This window comes from Anomalospiza imberbis, chromosome 4 (genome assembly GCF_031753505.1).
Source record: "Anomalospiza imberbis isolate Cuckoo-Finch-1a 21T00152 chromosome 4, ASM3175350v1, whole genome shotgun sequence".
Classification (NCBI taxonomy): domain Eukaryota; kingdom Metazoa; phylum Chordata; class Aves; order Passeriformes; family Viduidae; genus Anomalospiza; species Anomalospiza imberbis.
In genome coordinates, this window is record NC_089684.1 from 17,572,110 (window position 1) to 17,594,191 (window position 22,082).

At 38.6% G+C, this 22,082-nt stretch overlaps 1 protein-coding gene and 1 long non-coding RNA gene across 3 annotated transcripts in view; one reads left to right on the forward strand and one right to left on the reverse strand.

Moving 5' to 3' along the window:
* The window catches only part of FHIP1A (FHF complex subunit HOOK interacting protein 1A), an 80,238-nt gene extending 79,992 nt beyond the window's left edge, over window positions 1-246 (reverse strand). The window contains exon 1 of the mRNA XM_068187293.1: window positions 137-246. The gene's annotated coding sequence lies outside the window, so the exon portion shown is untranslated. The remainder of the gene's footprint in view (window positions 1-136) is intronic.
* Window positions 137-21,033, forward strand: LOC137472299 (uncharacterized). 2 transcript variants are annotated; one of them, XR_010998107.1, is made up of 4 exons: window positions 137-274; window positions 12,578-12,744; window positions 18,784-18,914; window positions 20,801-21,033. It is a non-coding gene; the product is annotated as an uncharacterized lncRNA (long non-coding RNA). The 2 variants fall into 2 exon arrangements; XR_010998106.1 differs by lacking the exon at window positions 137-274 and adding an exon at window positions 943-1,151.
* Window positions 21,034-22,082: the final 1,049 nt, after the last annotated feature.

The following is a 22,082-nucleotide window of genomic DNA, read 5'->3' on the forward strand; positions in this document are numbered from 1 at the left end:
GTGACACCGGCCTGACAGCCCGCCCCGCCCGCCGACGAGGCCGAGCGGCGGCGCGACACCCCCGAAACTCTGTGCGGGGCCCGTCCCTGGGCCGCCGCCCCCTCACGGCTCCCGCCCCAGCGGGACCAGCCCCTACCTGGCGCGGGTGGCAGCGGAAAGTTTCTCCGGGGAGGGGTCAGGCGTGCTCCACTCCCTCTCCGCCGAAACCAGCGGCTCCGGGAAGGAAGGAAGGAAGGAAGAAAGGAAAGAGGGAGGGAGGGAGGTGGCCACCCAGGTAAATCGCCGTCCGCGACGGGACAGCGGGGCCGTCGTTAATCCCTCACGCCCGCCCGCCCCGAAGGCTCTGTCCCCTCAGGCGGGCATCTTACCCCGCGCCCCTCCACCTCCCGCTCCCTCACAGCGGGCGGCCCCAGCTCGGCACCGGCAGCCGAGTTTGTGTAAGTGGGGCCGGGCCGTGAGTCAGAGCGGCGGGGAGGAGCCGCGACCTGCCGGGGGAGGCCCGGCCCAAGGCGGCCCTTGCCGGGCGGGCGGGAGACGGTGCGGGGAATAGAGCCCGACTTTAGAAACTATAATCCTGCAATTAAGAAAGCTTCCTGCCATCTCTGCCTGCCTACATGGAAAACCCGCAAGCCAGAAGTACCATTTAAAATCTATCCCGATCTTACAAATGAAAATTAGTGGTAGTTCCCTAATGATACAGGCTGCAAGGGGATCAGTGTCCTGGAGCACTTCTCTGAAGAGAAGCTGAGAGAGCTGAGGTTGTTCAGCCTGGAGAAGAGAAGGCTCTGGGGAGACCTTGTTGTGGCCTTCCAGTACTTGGGAGCATCTCTCATGAGGACAAACTGCAGGAGCTGGGCCTTTTTAGTCCAGAGAAGAAAAGACTGGGAGAAAACCTCATTAATACATACAAATAATACATACAAATCTATTAAAGGCGGGTGCCAAGGGGATGGTGCCAAACTTTTCAGTGGTGCACAGCTACAGGACAAGGAGCAATGGGCATAAACTAAAACACAAGAAATTTCACCTGAACATGAGGAAGAACTTCTTTATGTTGAATGTGGCAGAGCACTGGAACTGAGGTCATGGAGTCTCCATCTCTGGAGACCTTCAAAACCCATCTGGAGGAGTTCCTGTGTCATCTGCTGAAGGTGAACCTGCCTTGGCAAGAAAGTTGGGCTACATGAAGGCCCCTTCCAGAGGCCCCTTCCAACCCTGTCAATTCTGTGACACTTGAAGTAGGCTCATAAGAAAGAACAAGAGGGACTTTTTGTATGGATGCATAGTGATAGGATAAGTGGTTATGGTTTTAAACTAAAAAAGAGCTTTAGATGAGATGTTAGGAAAAATTCCATGTTCAGATTGTGGTAAGGCACTGCAACAGGTTCCTCTCAGCTCTGGATGTTCCTTCCATGGAAGTGTTCAAGACTAAGTTGGACGTGGCTTTGATCAGCCTGGTCTAGTGGGTGGCCTCCATACCCATGGCAAGAGGTTGGAACTGGATAATCTTTAGGGTCTCTTCCAACACAAACCTTTCTGTGATACCATATAGTTCTTATTTTTAAACACCTCACTGTAACTGTGATAGACTGCTGTGTTGAATAGTTAAGCATAGTTCAATATGCCACTATATTTTCTTCTTTTTTTTTTTTTAAGGCTTCAGATAAATTAATTAGACTGTAAGCGTTCTTATTATGGTTTTACTAAAGACTCGAAATAGGAATAGATGCTGGCCTATTAGGGTAACAGCTCATTTAAATAAATGTATTATAATCTACCAAGTGTAACAGTGTTGTCTCTGAGCTCAGGAAGCATTCTTTCCAAACCTCTATGTAATTAAAGGATAATTTACTGAGATTTATAACTAACTAGACTCACACAAACTAACTCACACCTAGGTAAGCCAGAGTTTAGGTTTCCCAGCCCAGGATAAAACCGTAATCTAAAAATCCACTAAGAAATAAAACTGATCTAACATAACTGAGGTTCCTCCACTCCTCCACTTAGGAAGACTGGAAGAATCATTGGTTCTTGTACTATATCTTGGCACACATCGAAACTAAATCTAAACTTTAAGGAGCAGGGAGTACTGCCATTTCTAGGGACTATAATTCCTCCCTCACATGCTGTTGTTTATTGGTTTTGGAACTGAAAGATGAAATAGTAAGGCCATATAATTCTTTATTGAAAATGCTATGGCAGAGGTGCTTGGTGCTCAGCAGAGCTAGTAACATCATACCCCCACAGTCTGAATCCAGATCTATTGCCTAGATGTCTGAGGATGCATGTGTCTCTTTGGAGAGCTGTTTTCCAACATTAGATCTGGTATTTCTCTACATAAATTGAGGAAGTGGCTTCCAAGTGCTGCTATTGAGCCTGGGTGTGGAGATGGATGGCATTTGGCTGCTGTCTAGGACAGCAGAGCAGAAGCCAGCTTAGGAATTTGGTAGAATTGTCTAGAGGACTTTTGGAGAAACTGAGAGGATACTCGTGTTTAAATTGTTTGGTCTCAGAAGAACGGGAGTCATCAGCCAGCACACGGAGGAAAGATGCCCTTTGTGTGAAACCTCTCCTCATAAGCACATCATTAAGGAGTGAGCCTCTGAAGCACTGTCTCTTGCAGATGCCGATAGAATCTATTTTGCTTCTTTCTATTGCTGCTCTAAGCATTTTAAAAGCACTCCATAATTATTTTTGCTGTGATAATTACGTTGAATCCAAGATAGCTGTCCTTTTACATCCCTATCTCTTAATCATTTGATAAGCTGTTCTATCACACAGAGTTGGAAGAGATGGAAGTGTAAAGATGGCTTATCACAAGCTCACACTAATCCTCCTACTCACCCTCTTTGTTCTGGAGGCATTCTAAGCTACTGAGAAATACTTCACCCAAGTGTAAGAGTTGGAGGCATAACACGTGAACCCAAGCACAACTGACTGACAGCATAATTGCAAGTAGTAAAGGTAACATGAGATTTCACTACCAGCACTTGCTGGTCTTGAATGTTGTGTCATTGATACAATTGTGCAGTACCTCTAGTGAAGTTACTAATAATTATAACTAACTTTGTATTTACAGTAGTTAGAGAACAAAACAACATTTATGCTTATATTTTTGGTCACAAGTTTTGCTCCACAGAAAAAATGGGCTTTCTAATGAAATTCCAGAAAGTTTCTGCTTTCTGTGACCCAGGGCATCTCTGCAGCATCAGAAATATATTTTCTGCTGCAGACAAAAAATGACCAAGTGTATCCAAAGGTAAACCAGACAGCTTTTAGAAGAGCTTTCTTACAGTAGATTTCTATGCCATTTTTTCATGTTATGTATTTTATCCATTTGTCCATAAAGGAGTGTACTTTATGCAAAGAATTAAATTACGCTCTCCAATTACTAGTCACAGGTGCACTACAAAGACAAAATCCCGAAGATAGACATAGTTTCATTTAAAGAAACCCAAGTTACTGTCAACAAACCAGAGTGCTCACTGTAAATTACGTGACCTCTGAACTGCCCCATTTAACACAGATTTTTCTTAGATGTGATCTAGATACCACCTCAGTAAAACAAACCTATACCACATTTGCTTCTTAGCAAGAGATCTGATTTCCAGGAAAGGTCTGAGAAGATAAATATTTCCCATTCAAGAACAAATCGAAATACAGGCATTTTCCAAGTCATGTTATATGCTTTACTACAGCCATCGTCCCTTACCTTCTCTGAGCAACAGGAAAAAAGAAAATTTGCTTTAAATCTTCAGAAAGGTACTTCAGAATTTTCTGTACACAAACCTTAAAACCTTCACACTAAAAAGGAAAGCACTCTAAATGCCTATGAAAAAACCTTTGGTTACTTCTACCTAAATTGTATTTCATCTGAATGGTATACGCCACATTCATCCTTTAATGTTAAAAGATGTCCCCAGGCTTTTTTTGAGATATAGTTTTGCAAATCTTTTGCTGCAACACACAATTTTCAATGTCGTACCATCCTAAAATCATTAGTACAGGACAGATAAATGTTGCATTTACATGGATAGAATCCAGACTTGGCTGGACTGGTAACTAATGCAAATATGTATGTAGATTGGAAATTACTACATTACCTTTAAGTGTTTGTACTTTGATGAACAAAAAAAATGTTAAAGATTTCATAATCTATCTTAATTGGTATGTATTGATTTAACTGTTTCAAGACAACTCTTTAAATAAAGGAAAATTTGTTTGAAAAGTTATATAACAGGATTTAGTTGAAGGGATTTACCTATGACTATTATAAGTTAGTGATTTATGAGACAAACCAAAGTAAGTTCACTGCTCCTTTAATAAAATTATTTTTCCTCTTTAAAACCAGATTTGGTTATCTATGATCCATTGTAAGGGCCTGACAGTAATTTTGAGAATACGTTAATTCACTGTGCTCCAAAAGTCAGTCCACTCACAGTCTGTAATTTCTCATGCACTGTAAAATGTCACAGGTCAGCACTGCTAGCAAAAGAAGTAATCTTGCCTTCCTCCACCCATTCCGCTCCTCCCTACATTTCCATCTTCCCTGATCTATACAGCTGTTTAATAAATGAGATCAGTTCCACGATCCTGATTAAAATTAACCCCCCCCCCCTTTTTTGTGCTTAAATTTAACATGGATCAGGTTTTTGATCTGCTTCACCTGCCACCACATAAATCCTTACTCTGGCACAGGAGAGAGAGCAGCATGAGGGCAAGAATGAACTGGGGCACCATAAATTAGCGCAGAGAATATATGAAGCTGAAAGTATGATTTTAAAAATGGCTTTTAACAGACAGGCATCTAGAAACAATTGTACTCTATTCTATTGCTTGTGAGGGTGGGTTTTGTTAGTTTTGTTTTTTGTTTTTTTTTTTAAGATTATGTGCCCAAAGCACACAATTGCCACTCCATTATCTGAGAGCTTGCCTATGTCCTCTTTAGGTGCTCACCTATTCTCTTTAAAGACACAGAGTTGAACCCTGGACTTGTGCTGTAAATCCCTCAAACTGTGTCTTTGGGGAGGAGGAAAGCAACTGACAACTTAGGAAAAAATATTTCCTTCTAGCAGTAACAAGACAAGACCTCCTTCCTTCTCCACAGGCTGCTAGATTTGCAGGATAGAAATTTTTTCTGTCTCGTATAGATTTCTTTCAGATTTGCTAAGCCATCTTTGCCAGAGAAGATTTATGTCTGGACCATAGCAAATCTCTTACTTTAAGAGTACAGCTTGAGGATATTTAACAAAAATATATCCCTAGAGGCTGAGTAGCGGTAGACATATAAAGGCTCAGTCCTCTTTTTCTAATTACAAGTTGTGCTCTAAGGTCCAGGGGGAGATTTGTCTAAGAACTACATAACACATTTTTAAGTGAAAATTAGGTTATCAGCATTCTGCTGTTCTGGTTAAAAAACTGTGGTTATAGCAAACATGGTATTTGAGCAAATAGAGCCAAAGCTACTTCTCTGTATCTGTATCACATCATAATCAATAGTGAAAAACATCCATGTTTTCTAACACTATCTCAAAAGTCATCTCTGAAAACCTGAATTTAATAATTTAATTGTTTCAGATTTGTAAAAAAAAAAAAAGAATGTTGACAGTTCACCTGCAGGGAAAATTTTAGTAGGCCGCAACAGCAGTGCTGCACACTGGGTCAAATACAATGTTTCTTCCGAGCTAATTATGATGCAATCTGTGGAGATTCCCTAGAGAAGCACTTGCTTATTAATACCTACGTAGTGTTCTCTGTTTCCATAACATCTGCCTTGGTATTCACCATTATATTGCCTTACCAAAGTCACATCTCTCTCTGCTTTCATAAAGCCTTCTACTTTGTCCTCCTGATAGACTAATTACTGAGCTACTGACAATGGGGAATAGGTTACCTGTGATATGGGAAAATCCCAAATCCCACAGTCTGAGTCGCACAAAGCCTAGCTACCAAATGTGCCAAATTCAGACATACTGGAATTTTGCCATTAAAAAAATATTTTTTTTTCCTGGGCTAATATAAATTTTCATCTGCTGGAAACTGAGGGAAGGAAAAATAAATTGTCATACTCTACAAGCCCCCTGCTCTCTGAATACAATGACTGTGCAGCTGCATGCCTGGGAAGATGCAGAGACAAACAGGCAATGGAAGTTCATATAAGCTGGCATGTCTCTCTTGTATTACTTGAAATACAATGAAATATTATTAAGAAGCATTCTTGTGTGAGTATATGAATGCTGATTTTCTTTGTGAATAGGCTAATGCTAGACAGGAGATGAACCATTCAGCTGCAAGGCAAAAAAATCTAAAAATCAGAGAGTAGTTGTTAGTAATGTTTTGTTTCTCTGCAAGGACTTTCTTGTTCCTTGCTTTGTGACTCTTCACCATTTTCAGATACTTTGCATGGCCAGTAGCTGTTACTTTCTACAGAGAAAATAAAGAGACAGAAGTAAGACTTGCCAAGGAAGAAAGCTTTGCCTTGCATTTCTTGCATAGGAGGTACAGAAAATAAAAGTTTATTTCCAGAAAACTGAGTAGTTTTTAATGTTTTGCATTGTAGCTTAACTTCTCTTCAGAGTTTGTGGGTGACAAGAGTTAAGAATCTTAAGTATAAAGTACTTAATTGATAGAAGTTTTTACTTAATCTTTTGAAAAATTGTTTTTAACTTTTTTGCCAGTAATTTGATTTATGCCAATTAAATATTTAGTTGAAGAGAAAAGCTGAGCACCCATCTTTGTGTGCAATTAAACACTTTGAACTCTCAGAGTAGACAGCTGGAGAGAGACAAAACCTCCAGAGTTACTACCAGCCAAATCACACATGTAAAACCCCGTATTTTAAGGTCCCTCCTTGTTCTGCAAGGTATTCAATAGGAAGTTTAGTGAAATTCTCATAAATTTGCTGAATTAGAGGTCAGTGGCTGTTGGAGATTTGGGGGTCAAATATCTGCATTGGTAGGTGCCTAAATATTTGAAATAAAAGCCCGTTGGGATTTTTTCAAAAGCATCTAGCAGGTGAGAAGCACTCATAACCCTTTGCACTTTAAAATCATTGGATAAAATGCAAAGACCGAGTTCCAAGTCTCTTTCTCATCCTTTGAGAATTAGTTCCTAGCTGCCAGCTGATACAATCATCCTCCTCTTGCTTGGTCTTCCAGGACTGTGCTCTTTGCAGCATAGTACTCCAGTCCAAAAGGCTCCATGATTTCCCACTTCGCATACACTGATGGGTAAGAAATGTTGATGCAAAGAAGGGAAGGTGAGTTTTAATTTTTTTGGCTGAGTTAAAATTAAGTCCTGATCTTTTATACTGCAGGCAAATGATCTATTCATGTACTATATCTAGAGCCAACAGCAGCTCCTCAGCAGGTATGTTCTGAAGGAAGCTCCCTTCTGTTCTTTCTGAGAGCAGTTTCTAGACTCTGGATGCTCTCTAAATTAAAAAAAAAAATCTTCATTTGCAGCCCTAATTTGTACCCTTAATCTCCAGGGAGTATGGAACTGCAGTTACATGCTCTGTATGACACAGCCATTTAGCTGGCCCAGAGCAGCTCCCTGCTCAGTGGCACTTGTTGGATGGACTGTGTAGGGTCTACAATCCATGAGGGACACATAGCTCAGGGGTGAGCCTCACTCCAGTACCAGAAAGATAGGCACTGCCACTGCTGGTGGAAATCTGGCCATTAACTGTCTTGCTGAAGGCAAAATAGAGAACCAGAAATATTCAGAATTCAAGGGAATTTGTCTTTCAGCTGCCTTTTTAGGTATTTCTGTTGATTTTTTTTCCCTTTTGCATTTATTTCTTCCTTGTATTTCTTTCCCCAAAATGAGATTCTGTAGTATTTTACTTGCATTAAGGGAAACTTTCTATTTACCAGTACAAATGCAAACAATGCATAGTTACTATCCAAAATAATTTGGATGATATATTAAGATGTTATTAATTTTGAATTTGGACTGTTACAGTTCATGAAATGTGCCCTAAATGTAGACTGTGAGTTGTATACACTTGTCTCTGAGAAATCAGTTTGCACAACCAAGAACTCATATATTTAGAATGTAAGCTACCAGATACTAATATCTTGAGATTCTTTATCAAAATAATTATTTAAGTTCAAGCTTGACACCCTTGTTTTAAAAAAATAACAATTTTAGAGACTCTGTCCTTCGAGATGTAGTCACTGGAAATTGCAATCCTGATGGAATTCAACGTTTTTTATTTGTTTGCCCTGGCAGCTGTGTATTAGTAAAATAAATAAATTAAATAAACAGAAACATCTGTTCCAGTCACTAGAGGCTTATTGCTGGAGTTATCTGCATCAGATGGGAGGAGACGCTCTAGTAGAGGAGCTTGGCTTTCCAGAGCAGAGATTAGTGAAATCAGTAGGAATAAATATGTAGAATTGTGTGACCTGTGGGAAATATGTCACCTGCCAAATGATGACGCTGAGTAGTGTTAAAGTTTGAAGTCCTCTAGCATCTATTCTGCATTATTCATATGAGCAGAAATCCCATTATATTCCAAGTGCTAGCACAGTCTCAGTCTGTATCTTATTAAAAGGAAAATCTGTGGCTTAGTTGAGAACCTAAGCCTGTAAGATTTTTCTTTTAGTTAATTATTATTGGATCCAGGATACCTTATTCCATATATGTGTAAGAAGAGTATAAATGTGTGAGAGTGTGTGTATATATATATATATATGTATGACTATACATATAATTTTTTGACAGTGAGTGCACTGGATAGTTGTCATGCACAGAAAGCAAGAAAAGGCAATCTAATAAATGCCTCAGAATTCCAATTCCATTAATATCTCCACAAACCTAAGAGAGCAGACAAAATAGGTATCTCTTTGCAAGTATTCCTATGTTGGTATTCCTACATGATAAATTAATCAAAGCTCTGGTACAAATTTCAAAAAGATGCAAAATAAATTCTTCATCAGCTGGACATGTGTAACTTGCTAATTTCATGAAAATAACATGCGAAAGTTGTATATAGCTGTAGGAAAAAAGTGGGAGAATGAACTAGAATGGTTCACTTTTTGATTCTAGTCAGCAAAGTCAGATGGAAGTTACTTACTGGGTTTGCAACTGTATCCAGGAATACATGATAATAATAAATAATAAAATAAAAATGAAAAAAGAATTGAAGTTTATAGACTTCTTCTGAAAATGACTGGGCTACTGAAGGGCTATAGTTGTATACTGCATGGTTATTTCAAATGGCAAAACCAGATTTCTTTGAAACTAGTTCTGTTACTGAATCCTACGCTCTTCAGAAAATAATTTCTGGTAGTTAATTTGTTCCTAGCGGGAACTCACAAGTTGTCTTATTTTGATAGAAATTGCTCTCTCTGGGAATCATGGAAAATATAATGGTTTGTGTTGGAAAGGACCTTAGAAGTTCCAACCCCTCTGCCAAGGGTGGCAACACCTTCCATTACACCAGTTTGCTCAAAGCCCAGTCCAATGGTCTTGAACACTTCCAGGGAGGGGGCAGCCACAGCTGCGCTGGGTGACCTGTTCCAGTGCCTTACCACCCTCACAATAAAGAATTTCTTCCTAATTTCTAATCTAATCTAATCTAATCTAATCTCTATCAACCTTCTCTCAATTTAAAGCCTTTCCCCCTTGTCCTATAAATGCCCATATAAAAAGTTCCTCTCCAGCTTTCTTGCAGGCCTTCCTTTGGTACTGGAAGGCTGCTATAAAGTCACCATGGAGCCTTCTCTTCTCCAGGTCAAAGAACCCAAATTCTCTCTCAGCCTTTCTTCCTAGGAGTAGTGCTCTAGCCATATGATCATTCCATGGCACTCCTCTGGACTCACTCCAACAGGTCCACCCACATCCTTCTTATGTTCCCCACCTTACTCCTCACCTTCTTCTGGTTCAGTTGTAACAACCAGGGACTCACAGAAACAGAATCATTCATATTGGAAGAGATCACTGGAAGCCACCTTGGTCAAGACCTTGCTCAGAGCAGGACCAATTAAACCTGCTTTCCCAGGACTTTTTCCAGCCCAGATTCAAATGCTTCAAAAGTTTCTAAGAATGGAGATTCCACAACTTCTCTGGGCCATTTTTCCAGTACTGGACTGCCCTCATGGTAACAAAGTTGTTTCTGATGCCTCGTGGGAATTCCTGTTTTCTAACTTACTCCCATTGCCTCTTGTCCTTTCACTCTGCACCTTCAATAAAAGATAAGGGCATGCTGCCAGCTTACATTCAACTCAATTTCAAACAAACTCCACCAGCATCTCCAAATCCTTTTATGTGGAGCTGCTCTTTACCTATCTGAGTTCTAGCCTGTCCTATTGCATGAAGTTATTCCGTCCCTGACACAGGACTTTGCATTTGCCCTAGTTAAACTTTATGAGGTGACCATCAGCCCATTCATCCAGGATACAGAGGTCCTTCTGAATAGCAGCCCTGCTCTCTAGCCATGCCCTCCAATTTGGTATCACTTACATATTGTATGCTGTACATACAATCCATCCCATCAGCTGGGTCTTTGTTAAAGATATTATACAGTATTGACTCCGGTATCCAACTCCACCTGAAGGCCCTGCTAGTAAGTGACAGCTAGCTGGATTTTGTACCATTGATCCTAGATAGTTTCCTGAGGCCTTTTGATGTTTATTCCCTTAATTTCAGTCAGTAGAGTCTGTGGCACCATTATTACCATAGCATAAGCACTAGAGTGCTGCCAATGAAGAGATCTGGTTGCAGGTTTAAAGCACGTGAGTAAGCAGCGGGTAGTGGTAGTGTGAGGGATAGTAACTGAAGCCTAGGAGGAGGTCTCAGGATCAAAGGGGAGTAAATAAAATGGAGGACAAGTCTCAATGATTATAATTGATATGGAAAAAAAGTACTTCTGGCACTTCCTTGGCTCAAAAACTTTCTGAACACCTTGCTGCTGAAGAAAGAGGTTACTCAAGCTATTTTCATACTTTTCCTGGAAGTATGGACTATTTGCTATTGCAGAAAATGGGATATCAGCTGAACAAACCCATATGTGGCTCACTTTGTGAGCCATTATTGCTTACTTGACTTTCATTTCTTTTCACATTAAAAACATGAAAGAATCAACAGGCTAAGAGGTAATGATGTAGAAGTTGGAGAAAAGAATATATTGGCTTTGTTTTGATAATCAGGAAAATATTGAGAAGGTTGGAGGTTCCCGTTATCTTTTTAATTCTTTAGAAACATCAATTTATTGCAAATAACTGTTACAGTTCTGGGAAGTATTGTATTTACCAGTTCTCTGAACTTTAATCATTGAATGTTCAGCCAAGTAAGTCAGATGGATATGTGTGGGTAAAAGGGATATGTGGTAATTTGAAGGAACACGAGTTTGCCAGCAAAGGCTTCCTCAATTTTGTGTGAGGGTACTCTTTAGTTTCCAATTTGTATCTCAGTCTGCTAGATAATCTCCAGTCTTGCTGAAGTCAAAGTTGTTAACTTTAAAGTATAGTGCAGCCAATATTTGATTACTAATTGGCTGGCATTTATCTCTCCACTTTTCTCAATTTTGTATTATTTCTGGTTTCCAGTAATAGTAAAATGTGTGGACATCACAGATACAAATATCAGGAATTGCAGCATGAAGATATTTATTGTGTAAAAACTAAATTTGATAATTGCAGCTATTTGAAGTAAAATTATAAATGGTTCATATAAAATAATTTTGGTTTTAAGGATAATAAGCTGTATAATTTAGTAGCATTGGGAACTACTTTAAAAGTTGCTGTGGCTAATGCTTTTCTCACACTAATTTCATGCTGTTGAAACTCCACCAGCATTAATGGAGTTAATCCTAATTTTCATTTACATAAATGCAAAGAAAGCTCAGCCTCAGTGATTTTTTTACATACTGTTTCAAGGGTGCTTGAAATTGCTAAACCCACTTAATTCCACATAAAAATAAAGCTTAATGCAGAGAGATCTAATTGTTCTTATGTCACACATAAAACTCTATGGCAAAAAAACAGAACAATGAAATTCTGTTCTTTGACATTTTGGATTTGCAATGCTGGGTGAATATTCAGAGGCTTTTTGAGCTATATTTTTATCAATGAAAAGTCTGTGAAACTGCTTAACTAAAAATTAGCTTGCATTAATGTTAGCTTGTCCACTAGTTTCCACAGATGATGGAAATGCTTAACTGCCTGTATCAAAGGGAAGAAAAAGCATTTGATTTTTAAGACATAAATCAAATATGTCATTTCTTATTCTTTGATCAGCTTTGCTTATACAGGCACGTAATCTGACCCCCTTTGCCATCTAATTTTCAACCTCTTTCCCCTCCCTCCCCTTAGTATTGAGCTTTTATCAAGGCCAGATCTTCCCCTCCCCTTCCCCACTACTCCCCCCTCCAGGGAGTAGTCATGCCTCCTGCATTTTTCTCTCTGGTGTTTAGAAACCCCTCTGAAATGTTAAACCCTTAGGAAACATCCACTTCTTGTAACAGCAAGTGCTTTTTTTTTTTTTTCTTCTTTTTTTTCTTTTTTTTTCTTTTTTTTTTCTTTTTTTTTTTTTTGTTTTTTTTTTTTGTTTTTTTTTTTTTTGTTACTAGGCTGCCACTCTATGGCCGTGCACATAAACTACAGCTTTAGTTCCACTGGAGTAAGTTGTACTGCAGGAGTTTCTGGGAATGAGTGAGAGAACATCTGGGCTTCATGTCCTACAACGCGAGTACGAATACCTTAAAAGAGGACAAAGGAAAAATCTACCATATCATGTGTAGTCATCTACCAGACTGATATCTTAAATACGTTATAGAGAGTTTTTTGATCATTAATAATGTGCATCCTGTAGTGCCCTAACATAGACCCTGCTTGTCCTGGCTGTCTAAAATAATGCTAATTTGAGTTAAATTTTCAAAGGAAAACAAAAGGATAATGCTTTCAAAATACTCTGGCCAGGAAAACAAGTACACACTTAGACTGACCCATGCCTGGTATCCTTCATAAGTGTGAAGTTTTGATGATTTTGAATCTGTGCGACAAGTAAGTCACAGAAGTGACTCAAGGGTTTTAAGAGTAGACATTTATATGTGGCCATACACGGTAGTTTATAAGCCAGTTAAAGGGGTATTAAACTTTTCTCAACAATGGTTTCACTTACACAAGGTTAGAATATGCTGCCTAGTAAGTTATTATATAAGTCACCGATTTCATGGCTGCATCTGAAAATGGAGAGGATTGAAATTTAGCAGATTTGCCTGTGAGTAGAGTACTGTGAGGAAGTTGTAGATTTGTCTGCCTGTAAGCACTTTTACTTGAATCCTACCAGTGTCAAGACCTTTCATAGCCAAAAGTCATGTTCAAAAGTGTAGGAGTGGCACTTCATATGTGTCTACTATTATTCCTCACCCTTGGGCAATTTTACATGTTTCCATTCAGAAAGTGGAACAAGAGATGTGTCCCTGCCTTAATTTTTAGCACATTCAAGTTAAGAGAAAAACTCCGAGGTTGATGGAGATCTAGTTTCTTGGAGATGATAACTTTTAAAGAACACAGTCCCTGGTTATGACTTGTCAGTGACCGTCAGTTACTACCTAAAATATTGTAAGGGCTTCAAAATTATACTATTTTCTATATAAATAATGCCTACTGTTTGAAAGTGATCTGAAAACCTGAGTCCAAAGCAAATTCATTCATTCAAGTGCATAAAAGAAGTCGTATTGGCCAGAGAAGCCCAGTAGATGAAAAAGAAGCTCAGCAGTTTTAATAGGCATTTTGCTTTGAATATTCTACTGTATGCAGTCCTAGATTTGCTGGAGGGCAGAGAGGAAGAAGGATTATTAAAAATTAAACAGCTTGCTCTTACTAAAATAAAAATCCATTGTACAGTTTTCCTTGATTCAGTTTCATTATACTGAAACAGGTGCTGACCTTTGGCCATTATAGTAGCATTGTTCCAGACACTCTCTTCAGCATTTTAATATATTTTGTTAATGTAGGTTAATATTATAAGAAGGGACAAATCTTCTTAGAATGGTATTTTCCAGGATCTTCAGTAATAGGGCAACTTTGCTTTCTAAACAGAGACAGCTGTTAAAAGTGCTAATTAGTTCTACCAAGAAGGTAATCATGCCTATGTCCTAATAATCCAAACTGTTATATATATTAAGAGGTTCTCAATGCCACAGTTATATCCCCCCCATTTAGGAATATTACAAGAAAATGTTACTATGAACAGGAGCTTAAGAGAGAAGGGGAGATCATAAAAAAATATAAATTAGGTTATCAGAAAGAAGTTGGACAAGAAACATCTTGGGTATAGGAAACAAACCAGTATAAAAGGAGATATAAGATTACCTCATTTTCTGAAGTATTTCTACAGCAGTCACTGCAAGCAAGAGCAACAGAAGTGGTGTGACTTAAAACCATACGCTGAAGTTCCAAGTGACAATATTGAAAGATAATTGCATTTTCAAAGAACAGGGATGCTGACCAAATAGCCAGAGGCTGGAATGCAGAAGAGAGTGAGTTTGCCTGAAGCATGATGCAGGCAGCGCAAGATCTCTCTCTGTAGTTTATTTGTTGCAGCAGAAGCACCAAGGTCCCCAGCTGCCATCAGTGCCATGTAAAAATCTACAAAGTGCTGCAGTGCTGCAGTCTTTGACACCTAACACATGCAGCTGAAAGGCTCAAATCTACCAGCCAGGCTAGAGTGAGAATTAGAGCAGTAGACAGTGAAAAAATATCAACACTCTTTCTGTTGGGTGGCAGTGTGTCAGGCAGATGCTCATCAAAATACTTATGCAGAGACACAGAGCTAGCAAAAGCCAGGTTAGCAATAATTTGCAATAATTAAATTAACTGTTGGTTCATGAAGGTGAATTGAACTGCAGTTAACACTGGTTTTGAGCTTCTGTAATAAACTGAACTATTTCCTGCACATGGAGCTTCTAAAATGTCCATTTTGTACAAAGTGTTGTATTTTTTCCCCTGAAACTTTTGGAAAACTTTGTCACCATCTACCATAATTTTTCTCCAGCATTATTCCTAAATGGTTAGAAATGCCAGTGCACCATATTCCAGATATGGCTGCAATAGGGCTGTAACGGGACTCTATAGTATAGAGATTATTTATTCTGCTGAATTCCAAATATGAGCCATGGCTATTCTCAGAATGCCACTGTTTCTTTGGTTTTGCAATGGCATCACATAAAAAAATTGTATTTAATTGCACACTTTTCACCTGTCTGGTTTGGTTCTGCTTCTGAGACCATAGGTGGCCCAAACTGATATATGTTTTTTTTTTTTTTAAACAAAATAATATGCCCTCAATATTTTGGGAATGTAAAAATGTCTTAGAAAGAGATCTTTTCTTCTCTGTGCATCTAAATTAATCAAAAAGTGAAAAGGCCTATAAAATCAAATTAATCTTACTGTCAAGACATGAAAATATCAATAATAGCTTTTACCTTACTTTTTTTTCTCTTGTTCTGTTTAATAGAAATCAGTCCGTTAAACAGATTCAGTGTATTTACCTTATCATAGTGTCCAGGTGATTTAGTTATATCCAGAATCCTGTTGTGGCAACACAGAAAGTGCCCAAAAGTAGATTCCCCAGTCTTCCTGATCTTTGCCACTAAAGATGTTGGGTAGCATCATTGAACTAGCAAGGAGTAGAGCCTTAGAGAGGCTGAGTTAATTACCCACTTCTCCCATTCCTAGTGAAATGCTGTTTCACTTTTCTGTATTTCAGTTTCCTCACCCATTATATTTCCTTCCTCTTGTCTTTTTTGCCACTTGTTTGCTTGCTTTTTGGTGTTACTGCTTAGGGTTTTGTTGGTCTTTTTTACATATTTGTTTGGATAATAAGCTATTCAGTGTAGGAACAGTGCCTCTAAACTGTCCAATATTAATTGGAAACTCTTTGTGTCAGCATAATCACACTAGTAAATTCTTCAGCTCAGCTACTCTAGCTCACTTTATTTCACTAGACATAGCTCCTCACAGCACTTCCTCCTCACTAATACTCTGTTTTAGTGGGGATGAGCAGATTAAAATGAGGGTGCTGGACACCTGCTACCACCCTTGCAAAACAGTGGAAGTAATGGTCCAATCCAAACAAGGACACAACCCTAAGAGATAATGAAGGTAGTATCCCCTTGAACTGCCCGGTGCTCTGCTCTCTCTCACCTCAGATCAAGTTTTGCATTGAAATAATCTTCTGTCCTGATTCTCCTGCTTTAATTATGTATACTGTTTGTACTATTTCTTTTCATGTCATGTCTATAAGGCTACCATTTCTTTTCCTGTTGGCTTGACTGCAAAACTCTTATCCTGAATATGCATGGAATCTAGCACAACCTTCAGGCAGTGGTGAATCTCCAATACTATTATTTATAAAAGATATTTTGGGGACATTGTACACACAGTGGTAAACTTAGTGAAGTGTAAAGAGAAAAATGGCTCAATACAATGCAACACTTCAGGAACACATTTTGATATAGCTCTCAATCACACACAAACATGAAGTTATACTGACTGTCATAAAAGAATTGGATGTGATAAATTCTGTGAGTAGTATATTAAATATAAGGCTCAAAAAGCTAGCCACTCTCACAGTGCCAGCTTCAAGAAGCTGGCTTGATTTTTCTTCAGTCCTATATTTAAAAATTGCCACAAAATTATGTGGGTGTTCTTTTTTTCCCTTCAAAATACAGCCTTTTGAAACATCATCCTTTATTATTCTCATTTCCCATCCCAATGGATAAATATTCATATCTCAGAATTTCCCACAGCTGGCATGAATTGGCAGCCCTGTTGTTTGCTAGAAGAGAGACAAAGAACTAAAATAGAATGGCCCTATTGCCCCACAACTGTGATCACATTAAATCAATATGCAGGTTTGGAAAATATGTCATTTTCCATTGAGTTACTTCAACATTGTACATGTTTTGTGGATAATGTGAGGATTTACATGCCTGACCCAAAACCAGCTGAAGTTTGTAGAAAGACTGATTGTAACTCTTTGGAGTATGTGTCCTCTTCTGCTGACAGAGATTAAAACAGATGTAAAGAAATACCTGTGCCAGGCTTCTGTGCCTGTTTACAATACAGAACAAGCATTCCTATTTGTACTGTTTTTTTAAGTGAGGAAACCCAATTCTCATGTAGAAAAGAACCTGACAAATTAAGTAAAAAATGCAGCAGGTCTACGGGAGAAATTTTACACTGCATACGTAGATGAAGGGGAACTGAATTCACAGCCTTAGGGGAGGATAAGTAAGACTGCCTTTAAACCATCTTTGTATTCCTCAGATTCTGGATTGCTCAGCAGTCTGAACTGACTTCGACTGGTGCTGAGATTCTGCTCTGACAGCTCTTATTTGCCATGTTCTGCAAGAGGCCTTTGGATAAACAGCCTTTATATTCCTTATACCACCACCAAAAAGGACTTCTTGCAGAACACTCCAGCTATCTTAATAAGTGTAAGGTGAGCAGAGCACAGTTGAAGACATTTAAAGTGCAGAAGAACTACTTCAATCCTATTGCAATGCCCTAAGGTATTTCAGTGAGGCTCACTCACCTGGAAGCACTGTGCAGATACATCTCTGTTGTCACTGTGCCTGTTCATCACTGAACTTGCTCCCAAGAGTAATACGAGAAATGGAGAAAACATGACACCAGAGGCTGTGGTGAAACCTACACAGAGCTTCTTGTGATCAGAGTCTGGGTTATTGTAGACCATGTGGGTTCATCATAAATGTGCAAGAATATTTATTATACAAAGAACAAATACACAAACACAACTTTTTATTTTAGCCAACAAAAAAAGTAATGTATCCAGGAGAAAAGTAAGGAATTATTCAAATATATAGTTGATGGCACAAACAGAGAACTATGATATCAAATGTGAGGCCAGAATTTCTGTGAAGTAACATCTCAGTGTGTCTTTTCATTATTTTAATTTCCTGGATTAACATGTGAATCATCAGGAAATGCTTGGGACATTTAGAAGCCAGAAATAAAATAAAATGTATAGCAGTTTGTTCTGATCCTCACTTTCCTACTGCCACCCCTTGCTTTCTGTCTCTCTCACTTCCAACTCATTGTTCATTAAAATTGCTTTTCCTCATTGTGATCATGTCACAGTCCTTCACCAATTATACAACAGTTCCTCTAGATGGTTTCTGATTCTATCATTTTTCCTGAATACTCATTTCTGATTCTACCATTTCTCCTGATTTCTCACTAGCCTTTAATGAAAGTGATATTTCTGCTAACCTCGGGATTTCCTGCTTGAAATAAACTCTCAAGGAGCATGTGTGTATTAGCCCAGCTGAGTGAAGACAGAGGAACTTAGACAACTGGGAGGCCTTTTAATCAATATTTTCAATATAAAAGGATTCGTTTTACAGGACTCTGGAAACAAGACATCGGCAAATCAAAAATTAAATCCAATAGACATAATTTTAAAAGGTTTTTACTTAGTTCAATAGAATCTCTTTGGTTTTCTTTCTTAGGAGTGCTGTGAACTTCTGTTTTTCCTTTTTCTTCTTGGGTCACTGTTTGTATTCTGATATCACTTTGCACAGAAAAAGATTGCCTCTTGCAGAGTTCAGTTACATGTGCTGTTCAAGTGATCTGACAAAGATGAATGGTAATAAAAATTGTTCATCCTTTGAATGTGATTTGGATTACACTGCAGAAATTGTATATCAATATTGGATAGAGCTGTAAGGGGGCTATACACAAGAAATATAGGGTTATATCTGGACATGATTTGTCATTCCCTTCTTGACATGCCTGTTCTTTATAGGCAAGAAGCATGCTGACATTTCAATATTCCTTCAACTCAACAGTTCAGAGTACAATCACAACAAGAAAAGCAACATGTATACCCACAAATAGCCAGAGATTCATTTCATTGGCTTTTCCAAGAATTGAAAGGTAAGCCACAATGCTAATTTTACAGACTTTTGATAAGGAGAGGTCAAAAGAAAATACATTTGAATAGCATTCATAAGACAATGAAGAGATTGGGAAAATAGCATACAAAATTCCCTTTACATTTTAGTAGTAACTACAGGAGAAAACAGATGCTGTCCTGTCACGCAACATAATGTTTTATTTGATTTAGTTCTGGGCTTTAATTGCATTACTAGGGTCAAAAGTCAATCTTAGCTTATTTCTGTAAATTATGTCTTCATTACTGACAGAAACAGTAATGATTATGTGTACACAAACAGATGCAAAAGACACAAATAAAAGTCATGCTATTGTAATTAGAAGGATGAAAAAAGTGTATTAATTGAATTAGGCTTCAGTTAATTTAATTAACGTGCCAGGGTATTATGATCATGAGCACATTAGAGACATCTTAACAGTGATGATTTTCTATCTCTCATGCCCTCCTCAAATATATATTTTGTCATACATTAGGAAAATGTGAAAATTCATACTTGTTCCCTGAAAGTCTTGTAATGATGCAGAATGAACACAATACTTTTGCTGGTAGAAGACTAAGAATGTTGAAGTATTTCAGAATATCTAAGATGAAGATTACATCTTGCATAAGCAAGATATTTTCATATTTTAAGCTAACAAGTACCTTTGCACTCTTGAAAAAATTCACTTCCCAGGGAGAACAGGAAGTGTAATCAGGCCAGTAAATTTTCAGAAGCCTTGAACAAATTCCAAAAAAAGACTCAGAATAGAAACATTCAGGCATATAACTTTTCCTGTTTTTAACATACCAGTTGTAGTGTTGGCATATGTGAACCTGTATAGCACTAAGCAGTCACTTTTTTTTTCCTAACAAGATATTTTTCATCAAGAAACAAAAATAAAGATCCTACTTCAGAAATCTCTGGTTCAGCCAACATTATGTCAATATTATTCTCTTCAGTTGCTAACAACTTGCAAGCTGGAGAATTAATAACTAGACTCCAGTTGCCACCATTCGCTAATGAGGCTGGAACGTGACCTGTACACCTAACCAGCTGTGAATAAAACAGAAAAAGCACAAAGCTCACTTACAACTGTCAAACTAAGGCATTTTCTTTAGTGCTAATCCAAAGATGGATGAGCCCTAGTGCTGCAGCAGTATATCAACATTCAGACAGCGTAAGCACCAGAATAAAACAAGACACTGTTTACTCCAGAAGTTCTCAATATATTTTTTTCTCCTCGCTTTGAACATTTCCTATGTTTTGCCTTGGGACTGGATGATAAACCCATATTAATCCCCTTGGAAGATTGTATTTACTGTAATTGTGTGAGATGGACCAGGGTCTTATCTGCATATTTTATATTATCCTTTTGCAAATTTTTGCATTCCTTTCTCAGTTTTAAATCATTGCTTTGCCAATAGTAACTGTGTATGCCAGAGCTATCAACAGTAGAAAATTCCATATGTTGCTGCACAGATAAAATACAGACAAGAGAGTAACTCAAACCTACCTTCTTTATATGCACCCCTCCAACCTGAGCAAAAGAGAGGGTGGTCTATGTAGATTTCATAGTTGAATTCTAGATTAAAAATTGTGTTTTAATTATATGTTCAGTTCAGTCAGAACATCTCACTTGTTTTCTCTCATCTTGAAGGAATTCTGAAATTGTTTGTCCAGGTACAAATTTGGTGCATGACCACATCATAGATTTTCAGAATACAAATCTTTGTTAGAATCCTGAAGGTTTTGTGGAATAAAGTTTGTGTCTGAGAAAGCTGCTTCAGGACTGATAGGTTGTTCCTGGCTCCAGCACAGTGCTGAACACATGGCTTTTGTAAAAGCATCCCAGAAACTCCTTCTGACACTCTCTTCCTTATTTTCCAGACCATTGAACTCTTACTGATCAGGAATTGAACACTGTAGAGATCCTTTAAACAACTTCTGGTGTTTAGACAGCATTGGGAGGAGGGGAGTTCGCAGTAGACATAAAATATTTTTTTTCTGTGAAGCAGTTCCTGAATTGATAAAGTTATCCTAAGATAAGCATTTAGGGAATTTTGTCAATAAAGACAATTTAGTAAAGTCAATGGGAACAACCATAAAGAGTGCAGAAAGCACAGGTGAGTGTGTCTGGAATTCTTTTTGCCTTACTAATTCCTGGATACCACTTCCTGACCTTAGAAACAAGAAAAATCCATGTAAATTGGAGTGAGGTCTTTTTTGGAGAGAGGAATAGCCAATACCTCCTTCCATGGTGTAAACCCCAAGAAATTCTACCCAGGCTTTTCTCTGCCTTTCATGCTTTCCACACTCCTTAAGCTTTCTGCTCAGCAGCCCCTTGAAGAATGTGGCATTTCCTTTGAGCTAATGAAATTGCAACAAGCAGCTGTAAGACATGGACTGTGTAAGCTGTTTTTCTGTGAGGAAAGAGTTCATTTTCTTAATGGGTAAAGGAATAAACATTGTGATGAATAAACAGTATGAGTAGTTGTAACTGAGGAAGACAGAAATTTGGGATAGGCTAGAGGAGTTATGATATATGCACATTGGGGAAGAGCAGAAGAGACATAAAGTGCCACAGAAAAGAAGATGTGAGGGAAGTCTAAAAAAGTTTGAAAATTATGCCTTAGGGAAAATCCAAGTTGCTTCAGTTTTCAGTTGAGAACTGTTGAATACAGGTTTCTCCCAGAAACCAACTACTGTGAAGCTCTGATTCAAGGTATGAGTTTACTGTGAGACATTTTCCATCCTTGTCAGGGTTTTGCCATCAGCATCTTGAAAAAATGCTGTTCCATTAATCCAGACCTCACTGGGAGCTCCAGACATTTGGCAGATATTTGGATTTCACTTCACTGACTCACCAAAGGGTTAGAAGAGAGTTCTGGACATCATCTAGTCCAACACCCCTGCCAAGACAGGGTCACCTAGAACAGTGAAATGGGGACATTTCCAGGTGGATTTGGAATGTCTCCAGAGAGGGAGACTACAAGGTCTCCCTGTTCTGGTGTTCTGCCACCCTCAACGTTCTTCCTCACGTGGAGGTGGAACTTCTTGTGGTTTGGTTTATGGCCATTGTTCCTTTTTCTGTCACTGGGTACCACTGGAAAGAGTCTGGCACCATCCACTTCTATGACTAACCAGGAAATTTGGTTACTGTTCTACTATC